The 20,906-nt window shown below is 40.5% G+C and overlaps 1 protein-coding gene across 32 annotated transcripts in view; it reads right to left on the bottom strand.

The window, feature by feature from the left end:
- The window catches only part of ZBTB20 (zinc finger and BTB domain containing 20), a 715,034-nt gene that overhangs the window by 277,385 nt on the left and 416,743 nt on the right, over positions 1 to 20,906 (bottom strand). The window lies entirely within an intron of this gene.

The following is a 20,906-nucleotide window of genomic DNA, read 5'->3' as shown; positions in this document are numbered from 1 at the left end:
CCAGTGTAAACTTTAAAAATATCAGATTGGAACAGATGTACTTTCACTAAACCATGAATCAAGTCACATCATATTGCAACTTGGGAGAATTCTACCCCCTCTCCAAATGCTCTCCCTGGCTACGTCTAGACTGGCATGATTTTCCGCAAATGCTTTTAACAGAAAAGTTTTTCCGTTAAAAGCATTTGCGGAAAAGAGCGTCTAGATTGGCATGGACGCTTTTCCACAAAAGCACTTTTTGCGGAAAAGTGTCCGTGCCAATCTAGACGCCGTTTTGCGCAAGAAAGCCCCGCTCACCATTTTCGCGATCAGGGCTTTTTTGCGCAAAACAATACTGCGTTGTCTACACAGGCCCTCTTGCGCAAAAGCATTTGCACAAGAGGGCTTTTGCCCGAACGGGAGCAGCATAGCATTTCCGCAAGAACACTGACAATCTTACATGAGATTGTCAGTGTTCTTGCGGAAATTCAAGCGGCCAGTGTATTCAAGCTACTTTTGTGGAAAAACTTGCCAGTCTAGACGCATCCCCTTTGTCAGATATTAGGGAAGTCAACCTTTGAAGCCTATATACAGTGTGTTGCAATAGCTCCTCAGCCCTTTGTCTCTGTAAAACTAACATTATCAGCTCTCTGTGAAATTTGAGGATAATCTATGGTGCAAAAATTACTGTCAAGGGACCTAGTTACAATAAAATTATAACTAAAATGCCATTTTGTTTTGTAGTCCTTAGTGGAAGCACACCATATTTTAAGTTTGTACCCAAAGTATGCTACAGCCTTGGGCTTTGCAAGATGGCACCAAAACTGGGGAACTTAGTTGAAATATAACTGGATTTAATTATAATTAAACACTGAAGTGTGATATAACCAAATGTGTGTGTGTGTGTGTGGGGGGGTAATATTGTTATAAATGAGGCTTCTGTTTCATAGCATAGATGAGATTTAAAACACAAGTTACAGAGAATGCACGTTCTAGCTATTGGAGAAGAGGCTTGGATTTCAGGTCTCCGGAGCACTATTCCCAGCTCTACCACTGACTCGTCTAACTTCAGGCAAGTAATTTTGCCACTTTCTGCCTCAGTTTCCACAACTGTAAAACTGGAACAATTCTTAGAAACTTCACTGGTAGGTGGAGAGCTTCTGAGGCATAGGTCATTAATTTCCATTAAGTGGTTTCTGATTCTCAGATGAAAGGCAAAGTAGTTCCATGATATTAATCAACTATTTTTCCTCACACTGATTTTGCCATAGCACTCTATGGCTGTTGACAGCAGCCAGCAGGTAAAGCAGAGGCATGTGAGATCTCATAAAAGATCACCTACATCTATTTTCTGTAGGTTAAGTTCATTTTCTGTGCCTGTTCTGCAGGCCCTTTGAGATTAAATACAGCTGAACACTATTAAACATTTCGCTTCAGTGCATGAAGAATATATTCTTTTAGCAGTTTTATTCCTTTGTCAATTACTACTTTAAGATGCTTCCACTGTATTATTTTATATCGGCCAGTTGTAAAGATAATTTACTCCCTGAGAAGTTTTATTCCTTTAACATTTCAAAATTTTTGTTCAGTATTTATCACATGACCATTCATGGCAGAAACACAGAGGAATTATTTACGAAAGGGAGATGATACACTGACAGACTTTCGTTCATTTTTACCACACTTCAGGAAAGAGACCTAGATAAGGTTCCTGGTGAAGTGCCATACATAGCTGTAAAGCAAAGTGAAGCACTTTCTCTCCTTTTATTGGGGCAAGCCCTTTACCATGCTTCCAGCTACAGCCATACAAGTATTCACATAGCAAAATATAATCTCATGAGTTTGTTACAAACTTGAAACTCAGCCCGAGTAGCATTGCTCTGTCAAGTGAACCCGGAGGCACTTTGGGTACATCTAGACTACATGGCTCCATCGACGGAGCCATGTAAAATAGTTTACTCGGCATAGTCAATGAAACATGGATTTAAATAATCCCTGCTTCATTAAAATAAAAATGGCCGCCGTGCTGTGCCGATGATCAGCTGATCTGGCACAGCGCAGCAGTCTAGACGCGGCGCGGTCAACAAGAGAACTCTTTGTCAACCACTCCGGTAAACCGTCGACGGAGCCATATAGTCTAGATGTACCCTCTATGTCTTCACAGAGTCCATGCTCAAGCCAAAAGAATTTGGCAGGGACAGAGGCCCACACTGCCACAGAATGAGATTAAACCCAGTAATTTATGTGAAACCCCAACCCAGGGACTGTTGCCTTGATATCAGGCAAGCTTTGAAGTTCTACAGAGCTTTTGCATACATTTTTTAAACCCTCAACACTCACCAGAGTTTTGCTTTGAACACAGAAGTCAAGTTGAAAGGCACACAGATGCTGGTAGATCAAACCTACTAATACCCAGCTCTTATACAGTGCTTTTCATCAGTAGCCCTCAATGAGCTTTACAGGGAGGTCAGATGGGAGAACTGAAGTGAAGAGAGGGGAGGAGACTTTCTCAAGGTCACCCAGCAAGCCAGGGGCAGAGCAGGCACTAGAACTTAGGATTCTTAAATTCCAGTCTAGTTCCCTAGATATGAGGCCACAATGCCTCAAGAAAATGCTTACAAGGTGCCACCACAGAGTTGTATTCAGCTCTGCTCAGCAGCCACAAGCAGGCCAATTCCTTAAACACATCCCTTACATTATAAAATTGAGTTCACTTAGTAGCTCTGGATGAAAAGAAGTGCCTTACTGTCTAGAAAGGTTGGTGTCAATCTTTATCTCTCCAAATAGCTGACTAATTTTAGATTCAAATACAGTTGTAAACTATTAAAGCAGTCTCCCTGGTGCATGGAAAACACACAGTTTGAACAATCTTAGTCCTTCATGAAGGACCAATTCCTGAGCGTTGCACTGTTTCTTTTAACTGCACAGCGTACTTGTTTGCCATGCAGAATGTTTATCTTTGTAAATATCATTTCCTTCTTTCCACAGTTATTTACTGAAGGTTATTTTTTACTTACTTACACACACAAACACACACACACAAACTTGTTGATCAAAGAACATCTTTTTGTGTGCAACTGTAGACTGCCAGTCAGGATGGAGAACATAACTGAGGTATCTTTGTGATTGATTACATGCACATTTCACAGTTTGTACATCTAACCAGATTAGACTGGGGGGAAGGGATGGGGATGAGGGTGGAGAAGGAGACAGATAGAAACTGCCCTTTGTGTAGTTTTCATTTGTTATATGTTCAGTTGATGCATTAAAATGAACAAATATGCTGAGAGAACAGTCACAGCATTCAACTCTCTACTAGTACAGAACTTCCAGTGTTGACCCAATGTCCCCAAAACATAAAGCTATGTTCTATCCTGAATTTTATTTTTGTGTCCAGACTGGAACCAGAAGAATCACTCATTTTCTCCCAATTCTAAATCTAGCTGCAACCACTGAAGTCCTAAGTCCCAACCAACAGCATTGGAGAAAACTCTGATCAGACTTTGCTAATGCTATTCCTTCACTGGTCAGATTATTACTGTTTTATGATATAAAATATGAGGTAATTCTTCCCCTGGTGGCACTGCACCTGTGCTAACTGTACTATTCCAACCTTATGCTGGCTGGTGAAGAAAATGAAACAGACATTTATTTCAGGTTTCCTGTGTGACAGTGAAGATCTCCAAACAGTAAATTATTTTAAACGTTAATTGTTTTATCCTAGAAGGTGGAAGTGAGATATGTACATGAGGTCATGTCAGGTCATCACTGGTAGCTGAGGACATACAGTAAACTTCCGATAATCCTGCACCTTTAGGACCCAGGGGGTGCCGGATTATCAGATATGCCGGACTATCAGAAGGGGGGGCTGAGGGGTCTGGAGTGGGGTGGGAGGGGATGCCACCCCAGACCCCTCATAGCCCCCCCTTACGATAGTCCGGCTCTGCCCCAGGCATCCCTGATTCAGCTGCTGCTGGTCAGTTTCAGCAGCAGCTGAATCGGGGATGCCTGCAATAGAGCAGCTGGGGTGCTGCCGGGTTGGTCCCGCAGCACCATAGGACGGTGCTGCGGGACCAACCTGGCAGGACCCCAGCTGCTCTGCCCCAGGGGTCCCCGATTCAGCCGCTGCTGAAACAGATCAGCGGCTGATTCCAGGAACCCCCGGGAAGAGCTGCTCTGCCCGGGGCTTCCTGGAATCAGCCGCTGATCTGTTTCAGCAGCGGCTGACTTGAGGATCCCGGGGGCAGAGCAGCTGGGGTCCTGCCGGGGTTGGTCCCGCAGCGCCGAGGGGAGGCGCTACCAGACCAACCACCCAGCACCCCAGCTGCTCTGCCCCAGGCGTCCGGATTCAGCCTGCTGGTGAAACTGACACTGCTGGTCAGTTTCAGCAGCGGCTGAATCCCAATGCCTGGGGCAAAGCAGCTGGGGTGCTGCCAGGTTGGTCCCGTAGCGTCACCCCTTGGCGCTGCGGGACCAACCCGGCAGCACTCCAGCTGCTCTGCCCCCGGCATCCCCAAGTCAGCTGCTGCTGAAACAGATCAGCGGCTGATTCCAGGAAGCCCCGGGCAGAGCAGCTCTGCCCGGGGCTTCCTGGAATCAGCCGCTGATCTGTTTCAGCAGCGGCTGAATTGGGGACCCCTGGGGTAGAGCAGCTGGGGTCCTGCCGGGCTGGTCCCGCGGCGCCGTCCTTTGGCGCTGTGGGACCAACCCGGCAGCACTCCAGCTGCTCTGCCCCAGGTGTCCCCAAGAGCAGCTGGGGTGCTGCCGGGTTGGTCCCGCAGCCCCGAGGGGCAGCGCTACGAGACCAACCCGGCAGCACCCCAAATGCTCTGCTCTCAGCTTCCCCAATTCAGCTGCTGGTCAGTTTCAGCGGCAGCTGAATGGGGGAAGCCTGTCTGGCTCCCCCAGCACTTCCGGGTTCCTGATGGTGCCGGACCATCAGGAGTCCCGGAGCATTGGATGCCGGACTAATGGAGTTTTACTATATTTGTCTTTGGCTATCATTTGCAGCAGGGAGGCAACAACAGGTGCTCACCAAATCACATCAGACTTTGGAGATAAAAGGAAAAGAGGCATCTCTCTCACTAGCAGAACTTGGATACGTCAACACTGCGGAGCTGGCTGATGCATGGCTTTCTATATTGCCTTTTCAAAGGAGAGGCGGGACTGACCCCACATCAATCCTAGTATATATGAAAAAATAATGATGGGAATTTTGTCTCTAATGAAAGAATAAGACTGAGCAGTTTTAAAGTTGTTGGGGAGATACAGAACTACATGTGGCAAGGAACATATATGAGTACAGGCAGTCCCCGGGTTAGGTACAAGATAGGGACTGTAGGTTTGTTCTTAAGTTGAATTTGTATGTAAGTCGGAACTGGTACATATTGCAGGGAAAACTCTAGCCAAACATTTCTCCAGAGCTCAGTTTTATTCTCCCACACCTCACTTCCCTCAGTCCTTTATTCTCAAGCTGAGGTGTCTGCTGAGAAAAGCCGCGCCGCATCTCCCTGGTCTGCTGGGGGGAAGCAGCTAGTGCGGGGTTGCCTCACCCCGTTTGTAAGTAGGGATCCGATGTAAGTCGGATCCATGTAACCCGGGGACTGCCTGTATATGTAAAGGACAGCCCTGGGGTTGGAAGGGGCTTCAGCCCCACTTCAGTCAGTGGAAGTGCTCCTTGTAAAAACACACGCTACTGACAGAAGCAGCATAGTGTGGATGCGAACCACCACTTTAATTAATGTGGTGGCTGTATGTCAACTTGACTTAAATTGATTTGATTTTATAGTGCAGACCAGACCTGAGTTTGGGATAGGAGAAAACTGTGTGGACACAATGAATGGCTCCGACAGAAAGAAATAGCAGGACAAGAAGTAGAGCTCAAAAAGGAACAGTAATTCTGAAAGGGAAAAGCCTACAAACATCGTAGCTGGATACCAGGTGATGTACTTGGAAGAAGGAAGAGGAAAAAAACCCCAGATCACTGTTTTTTGTATTAAACCATCTCTTATTTTCTTGAATGAGTCTTGCTTTCCTTTCTGCCCACGTATTTTTCACATGGAAGACTTGGATTGGTTTGGGAATTTGTACTCACACAGTTTGGGCAGAGTGACATTTAAATTCCTGGTCTGCCTAAAGAAATCTAAAACACTTAATGAAATAATGCCTGGTTGCAAAACTCACACATGTGGTTTTAAAGTCAAGATGGAAACTCTTCTTGAAAGTTGACCCATAATATTAAAAAATACAGATTCACAGATGTCAAGGCCAGAAGATGCAACTGTGGTTGTCTAATCTGAACTCTTGCATAAAATAGGCCATACTATTTCATTCAGTAATTTTTTCATGAAGTCCATTAGATAAGAGACATCTTAAACTTGTGGGAGTAGAAGGGAAAAATCAGAGAGTAGAAATCAAAGAAACAAAAGAGCTAGACTAGAGCAGGCACAGAGGAAGATCTATGAGTCAAGCAGATGCACTGAAGGAAGAGAAGTTGCAAATAGCTGCATATCTACTGTATTTAGGTATTTATGGAGGTCCTGGTAAATCAGTAATGATGGCACAGAGAAAAGACAGGAAAGACTCAGAGTGAGTTATGACACTGGAAAAGATAAAGATGAATTCCTCTGTAACAAGAAATGATCAAACCAATTGTAATACATACTTACTAGTTGAAATCTGAACTGTGATACTTGAAATGTGACCACCTGCTCCATGCAAAATTACTGTTCAAAGAGCCAAAGTGAGAAAAGGGAGGGAGAAGGCATTCAGTTCCCAGAAGGCATTTTGAGAAGATATACTACTTACTGCATTTCTCTATAAAGTTTCCTGCCACTCTTACAGATACAGTTGAATAGGCATAATCACTTGGAGTGCAATTATATGAGAGTCCAACTGCAAAAAGCCCCAAACGCAAGACTCATCATTCCTCTTACAAACTGAATCTCTAAGTTTCTACATCATCCTTTATCTGTCCAGAAAAAGCACTCAGATATCTGAAACATTCCTGGAATTAACAAGTATGTGCTGATACCACCTCACTTGTTACTTCCTGATATCTCTCTGGCTGGCACTGATTTACAATGCATGGCATTGTTGTGCTGCAAGAATGCATTTTGCCTTTTTATTTCTTCTTAAATTTCCCAGTAACCGCAAGAGAGAGGTTGAGTCATTGAGCCATAATGTGACTTCTTAAATCAAACAATGAGTAAGTGGAAGCAAGATTTTGTTATGGACAGTTTCTTACAGGTTAAGTCATTTGGCTTCATAAAAGGTCATTTCAATAGACAAACTTTTTGTACTCATGACTTTGTATTAAAACCAGGATAGGAACCTGAGCTGTAAAATGTTCCTTCTAAACTCCACTGTAAAAGTGATGTATATGTTCTGTAGCAAGAGTGAATCTAAGACCCACAGAATACAGAATTTATAACTTGGTAGAAAAAGACAAAAAGAAAACAAAGATGACAAATGTTTATCAATGTCCAAGTCAGTAAAGGTGCAGTGCTCTATGCAATATAAATGAACTGTGGGACATAATACACAAGATAATCAGAAGAGAAAAATCTAATGCGCCCTATTTTTGTGTTTTGATTACATAGAGAAGCCCAAAAAAGATAATTTAACCTGTGGGCTGCCAGCTGAAACTAAGCATGTCCGTCCGTGTATTTAAAAGATTTCTTTAATTAACAAGGAATAAAAGTAAATAAATGTGCATTGCCTGAGTTACTTACAAATACAGTACCAAACTTCAGGTAGTTTTCCTTGGCAATCATCAAGATCGCATAAGAGGGCTTAATCCCTCACTACTGCTTGTGCTTTTGCAGCACATTTTCATGCCAAAAAGCCCTTGCAAACATTATCTAGTTAGTTCTCACAACAGTCTTTGAGATAAGTATTATCTTTGCTATTTTACATATGGGGAAACTTAAAGTGGGAAAATGACTTGCTCAAGACCACAGAAGACAGTTGCTAAAGCCAGGATTATTTGGTGGTAGGACCACCTGGTCGCTATTCCTGTGTCTTAGCCACTGCCTCTCCTTGTTGCACAAATAACTGTGATTAACTCCACTTCCCTTCTTCCAACTCTTCTGTTTTAGGAGAGGGACATGTTTTTATTTGTTTTAAGAATGAACAGGTGACCCTAACTGCGAAGACCCTAAAGACCACTACCCTTTTCCAGTCTGAGTGCACACAAGAACAGGGAAAGCCAAGCAGTTTCTTCAATTTACACTATCATTAATTCCCACACCGATTATTTTTGGATGCCTTCCTAGAAAACTGCCTCTCCCCATTTTCGGAGGCAAGTGAAATCCGGATCTTACAGTTCAGATGTGATTGGGGAAACATTTCTGCAAGGACAAAATGTGCCATTTCTACTTCCTTTACCCAGAAGAAAAGAGTATTATGAAAATTAAAATCAATCTTACCAGTCTTAAGTCAAGATTACTGGGACTGGAGCCATTATATTCAGTCTGTCCCTAGGGTATATATTTTTTATTTTTATATACAAAATATACATACACATACAAGAAGTAACAATATGGAACAGGTTGGAATGGTGGCAGCACAACATACGTGGGACTTGGGCCAGAAGTGGCCTCAATTCATTCTCTTCCTGGCTTAGCAAAGAGTGACTGGAAAGCATGAAGGTGTCATTCTTGCTATCTGTAAGGGAAGGGTAACAGCTGCATAAACTCATCTAGCAATTTTTTCCAGATAAGTCCATACAACTGCTTAGCAAAGGGTCCTCAGAAAACCGAGCTTTCTAGTCTCCCCACTAGACAGAGAGAGGAAATGTACAGATGTGACTTTCCAGTTTAAAAAGATAATTAGGAGTTATCAGGAGTCAGTTTCTTGTCTCAACTCTTCTACATGACCTTGACCATATTATAACACATTTCTGTATCTCAGTTTCCCCATCAGTAAAATGAAGAAAATAATACTCACCTGGCTTTGGGCCACTGTCAGGTTTAATTTATTAATATGTATAAAGAGCTCTGAATCCCTTAAAAAGTGGTACTACATATAACTGTAAAATATTATTTATTAATTTGAGGAAATAAAGTCATGTGGGATGGATTGCATCTATGCTTATTACAGCTGGTTAGGAGACTAAAACCCTATCTGCAAATCTAACAGCAAACAAAACAAACAAACAAAAATCAATAACTCATAAACATGACTGTAGAGATATTGAATTACTATGAGATCACTTTGCCAGTTATTGAAAACTAAACAGCATGGCTATTCTATCTCATAAACATGGGTTTTTACATTCAGTAGTATTAAGAAGTGTATTTGGACTACTAGACCATCAACACCTTGGTTCAGCAGAGGTCAACATAAAACATAGTGGCAATCTATAGTGATATGACCCATGAAACCTAGATAAAACTTAATTCCCTAATTCTCAATTTTCAATACTTAAGCCGCTCAATGATTACTGGAATAAGAAAAGCAGCTTTGATGTTCAAATGGTAAGCTATAGGCCCATCCAGAAATTACAGTACAGTGATACACAACAATAACAATACTGTTCTCTAATTCCTTCTATCAGATAATCTTTATGACTCTTACAAACACTATGGCTGTGTCTACACTGGGCCACTTATTCCGGAAAATCAGCCGCTTTTCCAGAATAAGCTGCGACCTGTCTACACTGGCCCTTGAATTTTCGGAAAAGCAACGATGCTCTACTGTACAAAATCAGCTGCTATTCCGGAAAAACTAATCTGCTCCCGCTCGGGCATAAGTCCTTATTCCGGAACACTGTTCCGGAAAAGGGCCAGTGTAGACAGCCCAGTAGTCTTTTCCGGAAAAAAGCCCCGATCGCGAAAATGGCTTTTTTCCGGAAAAGCACGTCTACATTGGCCACAGACGCTTTTCCGGAAAAAGGGCTTTTCCGGAAAAGCAGCCTGCCAATGTAGATGCTCCTTTTCCGGAAAAACTGAAAACGGAATAGTATTCCGTTTTAAGCATTTCCGGAAATTCATGCCAGTGTAGACACAGCCTATGAATAAAACCTCACATACATCCCTAGTAGTATCATTAATCCCATTTTCTAGATGGGGAAACTGAATCACAAAGCAGTGAAGTGACTTGCAGAAGGCCCACACAACAACTCTGGAAGACCTAGCAAAAGAACATAAAGCTGCCTACTCCCAGTTCTGAGCCTTAACCACAAATATGTCCGCACTGTACTACCATCACAGAAAAGACCTGGAGACTTTGATCCCAATTTTTTAACTTGAGTGTCTAAATTCCACAATGATATAGTCAGACTTGTCATGTAGTACCTATATGGGACATTTAGTCTGTTTTATTAAGGTACATTTCTTTTTTTGTTTAAGCACATAATTTATGAGACACCTAAAGGCCTTTGGGAATCTGGTGAAATAAAAAATTACCATGATCATTTATCTTGGACAGATAAAGGCCTAAGTCAACACTACTGAGAAAAGCAAGGCCACTTACAGGCCAGAGAGCGAAAGCGGGCAGTTATCCTGGGGCCCAACAATTTTAAAGGGTCTAGGGCTTCTGGTTGCCACCTATGCTACCACAGTAACATCAGCTCCTGGCACCCAGGCCCATTAAATCCCCACTGAAGCCCCACATGGTGCAGTCCCAACAGTACTGAGGGCTGGCTAGAAGGGTACGTCTAGACTACATGCCTTCCAGGTCAACAAATGCCTTTGATGTCGACTGCGGAACGTTCAGACTACCGCGCTGAGCCGACAAACAGCTGATCGGCTCAGCGCGGCAGCCATATAAATTTAAATGAAGCGGCAATTATTTAAATTGCCGCTTCATTTTCCCATGCCGGGTAGTCTAATCTACATGCCTCTGTCGCCAGAGGCATGTAGTCTAGACGTACCCGAAGAGGCTAACCCTAGCCCCACCCCTTTTGCCTGATGCCCTGTCCCTTCCAAAGAGCCTGGAGCCAAACTTTCACTACCATCTTGCCCAGAGCCAGGTGAAATCTCTCACCAGCCTTGCTACTGGAACTCAAAACTGTGGCTGCATGAAGTCTATATAACCATAAGCCAGAATTACAGACAGGCTCATGGAACATTAAAGGAAAGGAATTAAAAGAAGAAACAAAATAAACATACAATCCTTTATCTGAACTCATTGAACTTTGGAGATCTAAAAAAACTGAGAGCCAGACATAAACTATCCTCATTTTTGCTTTTCCAAAACCAGTCCTAATTCTGTCCTCTTCTACGCATGAAGTATTGATGGGCCTGAGCCCTGGATACTAATTTTCTCAAGCTTTGGGGAAGTTTTAAGCCCAGAACCAAACTTCGCAGCTCAGATTTATTTCTGCTCAAATGTATTTGATTCTATTTCTTTTCAGAGAAAAAATAAAACTTTTTCTCTGAATATTTTTTCTTGGTAAAGTGGTAGATTTTTCATATTTCCCAATGGAGACTATTCCAAATGCACAGCTGGGAGGATAAAAACTTTGGGATCCCTTCTTCCCTAAAAATAAAAAGGATTTACATGCATGAATTCCAGTAGAATTAGTAGGAGTGCTCTGAGGAAATCTTCCATGTATTGAAATGAGAATATGACCCAGAGTTTAAACAAACTGAAAGTTCAGACATCTGGGGCCCCCTGCAATGAAGAAAAACAAAGAAGCAGAGAATGTAACAGAGCTCAGATTCACAGTAAAAGGACATTTAACCTGGCAAATCCAAGTCTCCTTGATCCAGCAGCAGAAACAATTTCAGGCTAGACATTTAGGAGGATTTGCTTTTAGTTATTGAAACATTTGGGAAACAAAGCTATGTAAACTGAACAGATGTATATTGAAGAGGAGTATCAACCCATTTTTTCTATTTTATTTTATATATAGCAGAGGTAGGACAATTATTTCCCATCACTATGTTACAGCCCTGTCATCTCAGCTTACACTCTACTCCTAAGTACTAGTTCAGGTTGTATTGTAGGGAAAGGATTATAGCCATGTATACTCCACAAAAATGTATTACCTGTTGAGATTATTAAAATATTCAGGTTAACTGTAAGTTCTGTTGGCTTGTTTATTAGAGGTATTAGGAATCTTTCTCATTTCATTTGTTAGAGAGATAGCACACAAGAATAGATAGTTTGTGGTATGTACAAATGGTGATGCATCTGTGGGGTTCAGCAGTGCACTTTGTGCCTAAAGAGAAACCCTATGTAGTGCTAAATTACATCAATATCTTCTTGATTCCTTACAGACTTATCAAGCAACTTAAACACTATATCAAAGAGCAGAGGAGTAAAAGAATAACTCTATAATATATTGCACCTATTTTAGCTTCTAATAATTTGGCCATTTACAGAGCTACTTACAGGGAGGCCAGGTCCAAACTGTATAAACTCCAAACCAAAATACTATTCAAATATCAAATGACATACCACTCAACCCTGTCAAATGCCTTACATGCATTCATGGATCTAAAAGATCTATCTTTGCCAGGCAAATCATGATATTTAGGTTGTCACTAGATCCCAACAAGAATTTGTAACATCTTTTATATGAGAAAAAATATGATAAATTTAGAATTTATGAAGGAATTTAATGTATTAATTCCAGTGTTCCAGACAAATTCCAATCTGGGTAATTAAATGTTATGTATGTATGTCTAATTTCAACTGGGCATAAGACTCTTCGCTTTCTGTCTTAAGCTACTCTGCAGTGTTGCTGCTAAACAGCAGCTGAATTTTACCCCAGAATGGAGAATTTTTATAGTGGATGATAAGATGCTTGCATAGTTTGTATAGAAATTAAAGACATATCATAAAATACTTATACATATTCTTAACTTTAATTGATCAAGCAATCCCACTGAATGTCATTCGGTTCAATGGGGCTATTCATATGCACAAAGTGCATGCACAGGCTCTGGGATAAATGCAGGCTCTGGGGCTAAATTTGTAAAGTGGAAATATTTGAGATCAAGGTAGATATATAAATGCAAAATATTACAACAGTGAATATGTTTGAAAAGTTTAATTACTTTGATTTTTAATACACACCTAGTCAGTGCTGTGGACATATTACAATATTTGTAAATACAATTCACAAAAATAAATGGACCCTCCCAATCAGATCGCTTAAAACAAAGCTCTTTTTCCCTGGCTACTGATGTATTACAAAAGGTAGTGTCCATTACATAATCTTTACTAATCCAGTTGATACCTATCGAGGCCAGGCAAGGCAGAAAGGCAGAAAGAAAAAAAGAGTGAATGTGGTTATAGACATCACATACAATATGCCATTGCCTCTGATTTGAGAACGTGAATACAGAAAGGCATCAGGGAAAGCCTGCTCAGTGATATTCAATCCACCACACTTCAAGCTGTCCTAATACAACACTAAAGAAACACACTGGTGACTTGTATAACTTGCAAAGAGAAATAGTTGTTTTAGTAATCACAGCAGAGTTCTAGACAATGTCTCATTTCTATATACCAGAACCAGATATAAAAGACTCCAGCAAGAATTTTCTGGGAGCACAGGGGTGATTAGATTTAGGTGAAGTGTCTCTAGAAACTGGTAATACAAATAATCTAAGGCCCTACAAAATTCATAATCCATTTTGGTCAAGATTTTTAAAAAGTGATACATTTCATTATTTCCGCTATTTAAATCTGCAATGTCATGCTCTTTTAACTTCAGGGATCCTGACCCACATAGGAATTATGAGGATAAAAAGATTATTGTGTGTGTGTGGGGGGGGGAGTAGTGCTGCCTTTACTTCTTCACTGCTGGTGGTGGTGATGCTGCTTTCAGAACCGGGCAGCTGAAGAGTGGCGGCCAGATTTCACTGTCCATGACGCATTTTTCATGGTCGTGAATTTGGTAGGGCCATACAAATAATCCAGGGGTTGAGATCTGTACTAACTTTAGAAAGTTGTCATGTAGCAAAGAACAAAATATATTTTGCTCAGTATAGTGGCCAGAAAGCCAAATGGCGATTTCTTAAATCTACTTCACAACCATGTGTCATTCTTCATTTGATCTTTTCCTTGGTCTTGCAAAACACTTACAAATCATGAGCTAACCAGGAAATTCAGAAGCCTGAGTATTGAAAAAAAAAATCAATCCCCCTGCATTAATAATGAGCAGATGGCACCAAACCTCTGTGTCACAACTCACACATGATAAGAATATTAGTACTTTCAAGAGCTACATTGATATACCATCCTAGGATCCTGAAGCTCTTTAAAAACATGTATGTATCACCCCAAACATATGTGAGGTAGGTATTTTTATTCCCCCTTTACAGATGTGGGAACTGAGACACAGTAGATTACTCCCAAATATCATGAGGTTTATAAATATGAAAAATAAAAAATAAATAGAGTTACTTGTTTGCTGTTTCCCAACAGGATCAGGTGAGAGACAGAAATGGAAGCCTTTTGTTTTTAGTCTTAGCACAGTGCTTTCATCACTAGACCATGCTTCCTCACATGCCTAATTTAAGAGTATCATCTTTCATGTTGTGAATGAACACAGGACCTAAGCAATGACAATGCTGACATAAGGTGGTTCTTGATGCACGTTACCAACATTGAGAGTGCAGGTCTCCGTAAGCATCCTAAACAACAACATTTTCGTAGTCAGCTTCACTTTTAGGGCAAGATTTTGTAAGCAGGCTCTATTTGTGCATGTATCACTTTGTCCATCCCGTCACTTGTGCATACACGGATAAAACAGACATGTTCAAAACCATTTGCACAACCATTAACATATGTGCACACAAGCGACTGTATGCCAGAAAAAAAACCCTGTGTGTGTACAAATGCCATGTTTTAGAAATGTGGTTCTTAATGGCTTTGTATACAATCTGCAAGATTTTATCGCTCCAACATTACCACATGGTCCCTTCTTGATTGAAAAACCCTTTAACTTGATTTCCAGCAAGAGACTGAAAACAATTTCTATTCTATTCTCCTATACAGTGACAGAGTATGAGAGTCATCAAAGAGTGTTTATTTGTCCCTCTACTTCTCCACTTTACATTTGTCTGCACACTAGACTTTCAGTCAAGACCTTTAAACTCATTTCATTTGTGATCCACAGCAGATGCGAATTTAATTATGCATTATATTAGTCCTCTGGTCTGATTAAAGCCTCCATATCGTCTGTTTCCCTTCCCCCTCTTCCCCTTAATCTCTGAATTCTGTTATGTGGAAGATGCCAACTTTACAGCAGATAGTTCTGAAAAGAAGGCAATTAAAAAAAACACAGTACTTCAGAAATTTAAACAACAGGCCTGTGATCAAAATAATTCATAAAGGAAAGGATTTTGTGAAGTAATTTCACGAGCACACAATGCTTTTTTTTGCTTTGTTTTTTAAATAAATCCGTCAGTACACATGCCAAGGCAACACATCTGAATACAATATCAATGGACACACCCTGAAACAATGTAAATGGGCTGTTCTAGAGCTGCAACAAAAACTAGAAGCTGCCCTTTCCTCCTCCTCTCTTAAAACGATTTTTACTTTTTTTTTAGTTTTGGATATTAGATAAAGCATTTCTTTTCCTCTTTTATCAGTGCTTCCTTTCCTTTCCCCTCACAAAACACATGATCCAATGGATTTTTTTCTCCTACTGACGGTAAGTGTATCTTTAAAAAAAAAAACACAAAGAGATCTAACTTATAATGAATCCCTCTGGCATAAGAAAGCCTGTTCTAATCTCCCTTTATTGGGCTTGAGTGATAGTTTTGCTCAACCACTATTGACAGGGCCGTCCTGTTTCTCAGGCTTTCGTTTTCCCTGAGTTGGAAAAAGGATACAGTGCATTTTCACATTCTTTAAATCTGCAGTTGTTTTTATATAAGAAGTAATTTGCTTGGGTCACATCAGGTCAAATGGGAAGCCTGCCCAGCTCTCGGTTTTAAAGGAAAAACATACAGAAAGACACAAAAACACAGCAGTTTCCTTCATTAAATTCCACTCTACCTGCCATGGGCTTTCAGCCACAATGGAATTTCCCACCCTGGCTGAGCACAGCTCAACTTTTATTTTTAGTTTTTAAAAAATCTTATTTCAAGTGAACTTAGAGGTAAGGGTTATTATAGTCTAGCATAACTGCCCTTTTAAAGAAATAAATAAAATAAAAAAACTACAGATGTGGGGCCAGATTCTGGTCTCTTTTACATTGGCGTAAATCAGAAGGTTTTGCCTGAATAAGGACTGAGAACTACTGGATCTGGCCTTTCAACAATCTTTTGGATGTGTATAAAGACTTCCATCCAGGGAGCTGAAAGCATTTATTTACTACTCTGGACAGTAGCTTGAAGCAGCTTGAGGAGTATGATAGCAGTGCAGGTGAGAATCTTCTCTGTCTCATGCTCATCAATCTGGAGAACAAGTTTGAGGTTTTTTTAAAACTAGATTTTCCTTTCAAACCAAAGTGTGGCTAGCAGGCTTCCTGACCTTTCTCTCTCCATAGTCATATAGTCCATCTCCTCTGTTTTCCTCCTTCACCTGAATTCCTGTGCCCTTCTAGCTGATTCTTCTATTGTCCTCCTTGACATAAATTTCCTTACCTAGCATGTCATTTTCCTCTGGCTATTACAAGCCCTCATCCCAGTTCCTCTTTAAATTTGTTTGCTGAAGCGTTTGTTCCTTCAGCATTGCAAAACATTCATAAACTGGAGATTAGTTCACTTTGTCTGGCTTCCAAAGCCATTTGCTGCTTGAGACCATTTCATGAGCTTGTCTACTCATGTGGATAAACAAAAAAACTCAGTTATAATGTGAATTAGGAAGGGGAAACAGCAGTTACATAGAACAAATACCAGTGAGGGTGAAATTAGAGACAATTACAGGTTTTATTGGTGCTATCGCCCCTGAATAGAGCTGCTTGAGCTATTCTACACAGGCTCATCTTCAGGTAGCAGAATTTTGCAAGTTAAGAGGATATTTCTTCCCAGCAGAATTGACTGACCTACCCTAACATTTTGCTTGTGATTTTACTGCTTCTGCTAACTCTATGCTAAATAACCCCTCGAGTCACAACCTTGTGTCCAGATGATTAATTGGAACATTTTTTCAGCTCCCCAGAGCAGCACGTTAACCCCCCTCAAAAGCTTTGAAAAACCTAGGATTTTACACTACTGTCTGGTTTGCAGATGTACTTACTCTACAGAGGTAACACATCTTCCTTCAAACCAAGGGCCAGAACTATCTGAGTTCAAATTCTCACAGACTTCAGACAGAATATGCTTGTGCCCTGAAGTAGGGAACTAGGGACTGACTGACTGATGAGACAGATACAATATCAGAATTCAGAATTGAATACAATTCTCCATATGTCCTAAGGTCTCCACACCTACCTGCTCATCCTACTTCTTGCAGACTTGTAAAAGATAAGAAACTTGGGTTTCCTCCATTCAAGTATTGCTCACTTGTGTGTTCAGATAAGTGACTTGCAGATGTATGATGCCTACTAAGGCACCAGCAGCTCTTTCTATTTATTATCTATAGAGTTAAGAAGCATAAATCAATTTATTGTTTTTAAAACTAAGCCAGGATGAAAATTTTCTAAGTGACCCAGTTTAGTAACTGTTGCTTTCGGAGTCCAAAGGAAACTCTTTGGTCCTGGCAGCCCATGATAGATTTCTAAATTTTGACCGTGTTGATTGTTTGCAGCTTGAAAAGATGGCCAGAAACAGGCAAAGGAGGTTTAAAGGAGAAACAACAGTTGGAGATGGAAACAACATAATTGTCTAAATTCAATAATATAAGGCCAGCAAGATGGGTTGCTCTCCCAAACCATTCCAGCCAAAAGTAATTAATGACAGAGGGTTCTCACAGTACCTTATAAAATCTGAGTCATCCTCACACGCCCTAGAAGGTTCTCTGAAACCCTATTTATGTAGATAGCTAAGTATGCAATACACTGTGCCCTATTTCTGCAGTTTAAATGCTAGCGATCTGAGTCTCCTCTCACATAAGTTTACAATGGTACAACTCTACAGACTTCAGGCTCCTGACTTACACCAATGTGAGTGAGTGAAGACTAAGTAGCTGCAAACATAAGGGTACTTTTTAAGATGAAGTGCAAGGAATTAAAGGCACAGTGCATTTTCAAATATGATGAAAATGTGCAGATGCTGTTACCAGTTCATCACTGACTGATAAGTGAAAGGGGGGCAAAGCTATACCACCAGATGTGCCGGTAAAGTCTTTAAAAAATGTGTGCGTGCAACTTCTCTGACAGTCAAGTAACTTTAGCAGACTTGAACCCCACAATCAAATAAAGATAATTTAAATTATAATTTTACAAATGACAGCAGAAATGCCTCTCATGACACATATTAGCAGATAAAATGCCTCTAAGGAATTGGATTATAAGGGGGATCCTTACAAATCAAAACAGGAAAAAGGTTCATGGAATACCTCAGGAACATAATCTCTACATTCATTTTCTATACCAGGCATAATTGTCATAAGACATAATTATACTGTATAAGTTCTAGGAGCTAGGGACAGATTCACGGTTACCACTCTAGTACAAGTACTTGGTCTCCCCTTCACCCCAAGACCATCTCCACCTGTCTGAGACAGTTAACAGCTCACTGCCTGTCTCTGCTTCTGTCAGTCAGGAAACCATAGTTCTGGAAACAGTAATCAGGGAACATCATGAACCCCATTGGTTTAGCTTAATCTAGTCCCCACACTTCCCTGTGATACCTGGAATCTTCTTGTGGCCAAGCAATAGCCAAGTATCTTCTGGGGGCAATATACTGTGACTTTTAGCTCAGAGTACTGCTAAACCAACTGCCTTTCAGCTCCAGGCCCAGGTTTCTGAAATCCTTAGCCAGACACGACCCTGGTGGTAGAGGTGTCAAGCAGCAGAAAAAGCTTCTTTATTTCAAGGGTCACCTGTTTCTCCCTCCATAAAATACCGTACTGACATGATACCAGAGCTTCTATACCTAATTAGGCGACTACCGATATTCACCAAGGTGCATCTCCTGGGAACCTGCAATCTAGTCAGGAACTGGCCAGGGGACAACTAGCTTACAAAGATGGCACACTTCATTCCCTATGCACAACTGCCCACCACTGAGGACACTGCCTTTTCGCTTCATCTCTCATTTTTTCTGACTCAATGTCCTCCCAGACACATTACTTCAGATCGAAGAGCCCAGCTTATATCACAGTTTTGGAGGGTTGTTTTCTATTTATTAGTGGTGCATCTCCATACCTCAATCTCATATCATCATCAAAAGACAGTCGATCAGAACGAACGAACTAGGCACTAGAATAGTACTTCAATGCTTCCCAAACTTCCACCAACATTTGTCCGTCAGTGTTCTATACATGGAATTTGCATATAACAAAATGGACCAGGCTTCGACATGACTTAGCCTGTTTTTTTTTGTCACTAACTACTGTTTTCATCCCCATTTTCATCTTGCTCTTCTCCCTGCAGCCTCAGAACTGATTCAGCACTTCCAACAAATCCAAGAGAAGCTAGCACAATATCTTGAGGCAGCTAAGCAGGCACATGCCATTAACAGGAAGGTTTCATTTTCACTCAGAGCCACCTGACCTTGCCACACTGCCTTGCCTGACTCTGTTAGATGCTTTGCTGTACCTTTCCCTATTCTGGCTTTCCCAATAATCAGGCCTCTTGTGCAAACTCTAACTACTGATTTGGACAACCATTTGATCTGCCTGACTTCCAGGCATTACAAAAATGCTCGGCAATGTACATTTTGAATATCATTTATTGTTTAATGTTTTTTTTATAATGCCCAAGAATGTGATAGGCTCTTAAACCAAAGTAAGCAAATGCTACTAGTAAATCCCTGCCCCTAAGGGCTTATAATTTGGATATTTACGATGAAATTCTGAGCCTGCTGAATTCAACAAAAAAATTGCCATTGACTTCAATAGGGTCAGAATTTCATCCTTACAATCTACTCACATTATAAATATCTACAGTATCATAGTACCTAGAGAACTGAGCTAAATATTGTGGAAAGGGATACAAGTGATAAGTTATTTACATATATGGGCCAAAATCTGCTTCATTAATTAGTTCCATGAAGTGAATGGGACTTACTTGCTTCAATAAAGCAAGTGGGATTTGGATCTATAATAGGAGCTTGGGGGATGCACGCTCATATACATATTTGAAGGTTCTGTAAAAACTAAATATGTAGCAAGAGGCTGATTTAGTATATCTGGTAACTTGTAATTTAGGTGGGGAGTAAATACAAGCTTTCAAACATTATTTCTTCTCAGTCACCACCTTTGAAAATAATGCATTTTTCTTTTCAGAAACACTTAGTTGCATTTCTAATATATGTATAACTGGGCCAAAATGACTGCAAACATCTTCAATTCCTGCATCAGAAGAGGGTGATTTAAGGAGCTAGTCAGATACAGTACAGTGCTACAGATATCATGGTGAGATAGGTGTCTTTAGAAATACCCATAATAGAATCAAAGGCTTCAATGAGATTTTCCTTGCTTTAATCGTTTCGAGCTAGAACTTCAGCATTCTTTTATGAATAATAGAAAATACACACTGTACTTTTATAACATCTTTCATCGGAGGATCTCATAACTTAATTAAGAGGGACACTGTCAAGTTACAAATCATATATTTTTATTAAGCAATTTCCTTACCTGTATTACTAATAAGGCTTGGAGGTATTAAGGTGAAACTAACTTAATAATCCTCTATTATTAAGTTTTGAGGTTGATTTATTTTTTACATGCTGCTTATCTTGCGAAATGAAAATTGGTTTCTCAGCTTTATTTTTGTTTCTAATCCTTTTCAGTTGGAGATTTTCCTATGCTAGAACAACGTATTTCCTTTGAGATTGAAAAAAACAATGAGGGGAAATATTTAAATAAAAAAAATCCTATTTCTATGTATATTTTAAAAAAGTAAATAA

This window comes from Pelodiscus sinensis, chromosome 1, assembly GCF_052426305.1.
Source record: "Pelodiscus sinensis isolate ZL-2025 chromosome 1, ASM5242630v1, whole genome shotgun sequence".
Classification (NCBI taxonomy): Eukaryota; Metazoa; Chordata; order Testudines; family Trionychidae; genus Pelodiscus; species Pelodiscus sinensis.
The sequence above is the reverse complement of the archived record's forward strand: the minus strand, read 5'-3'. Positions and strand labels throughout refer to the sequence as shown.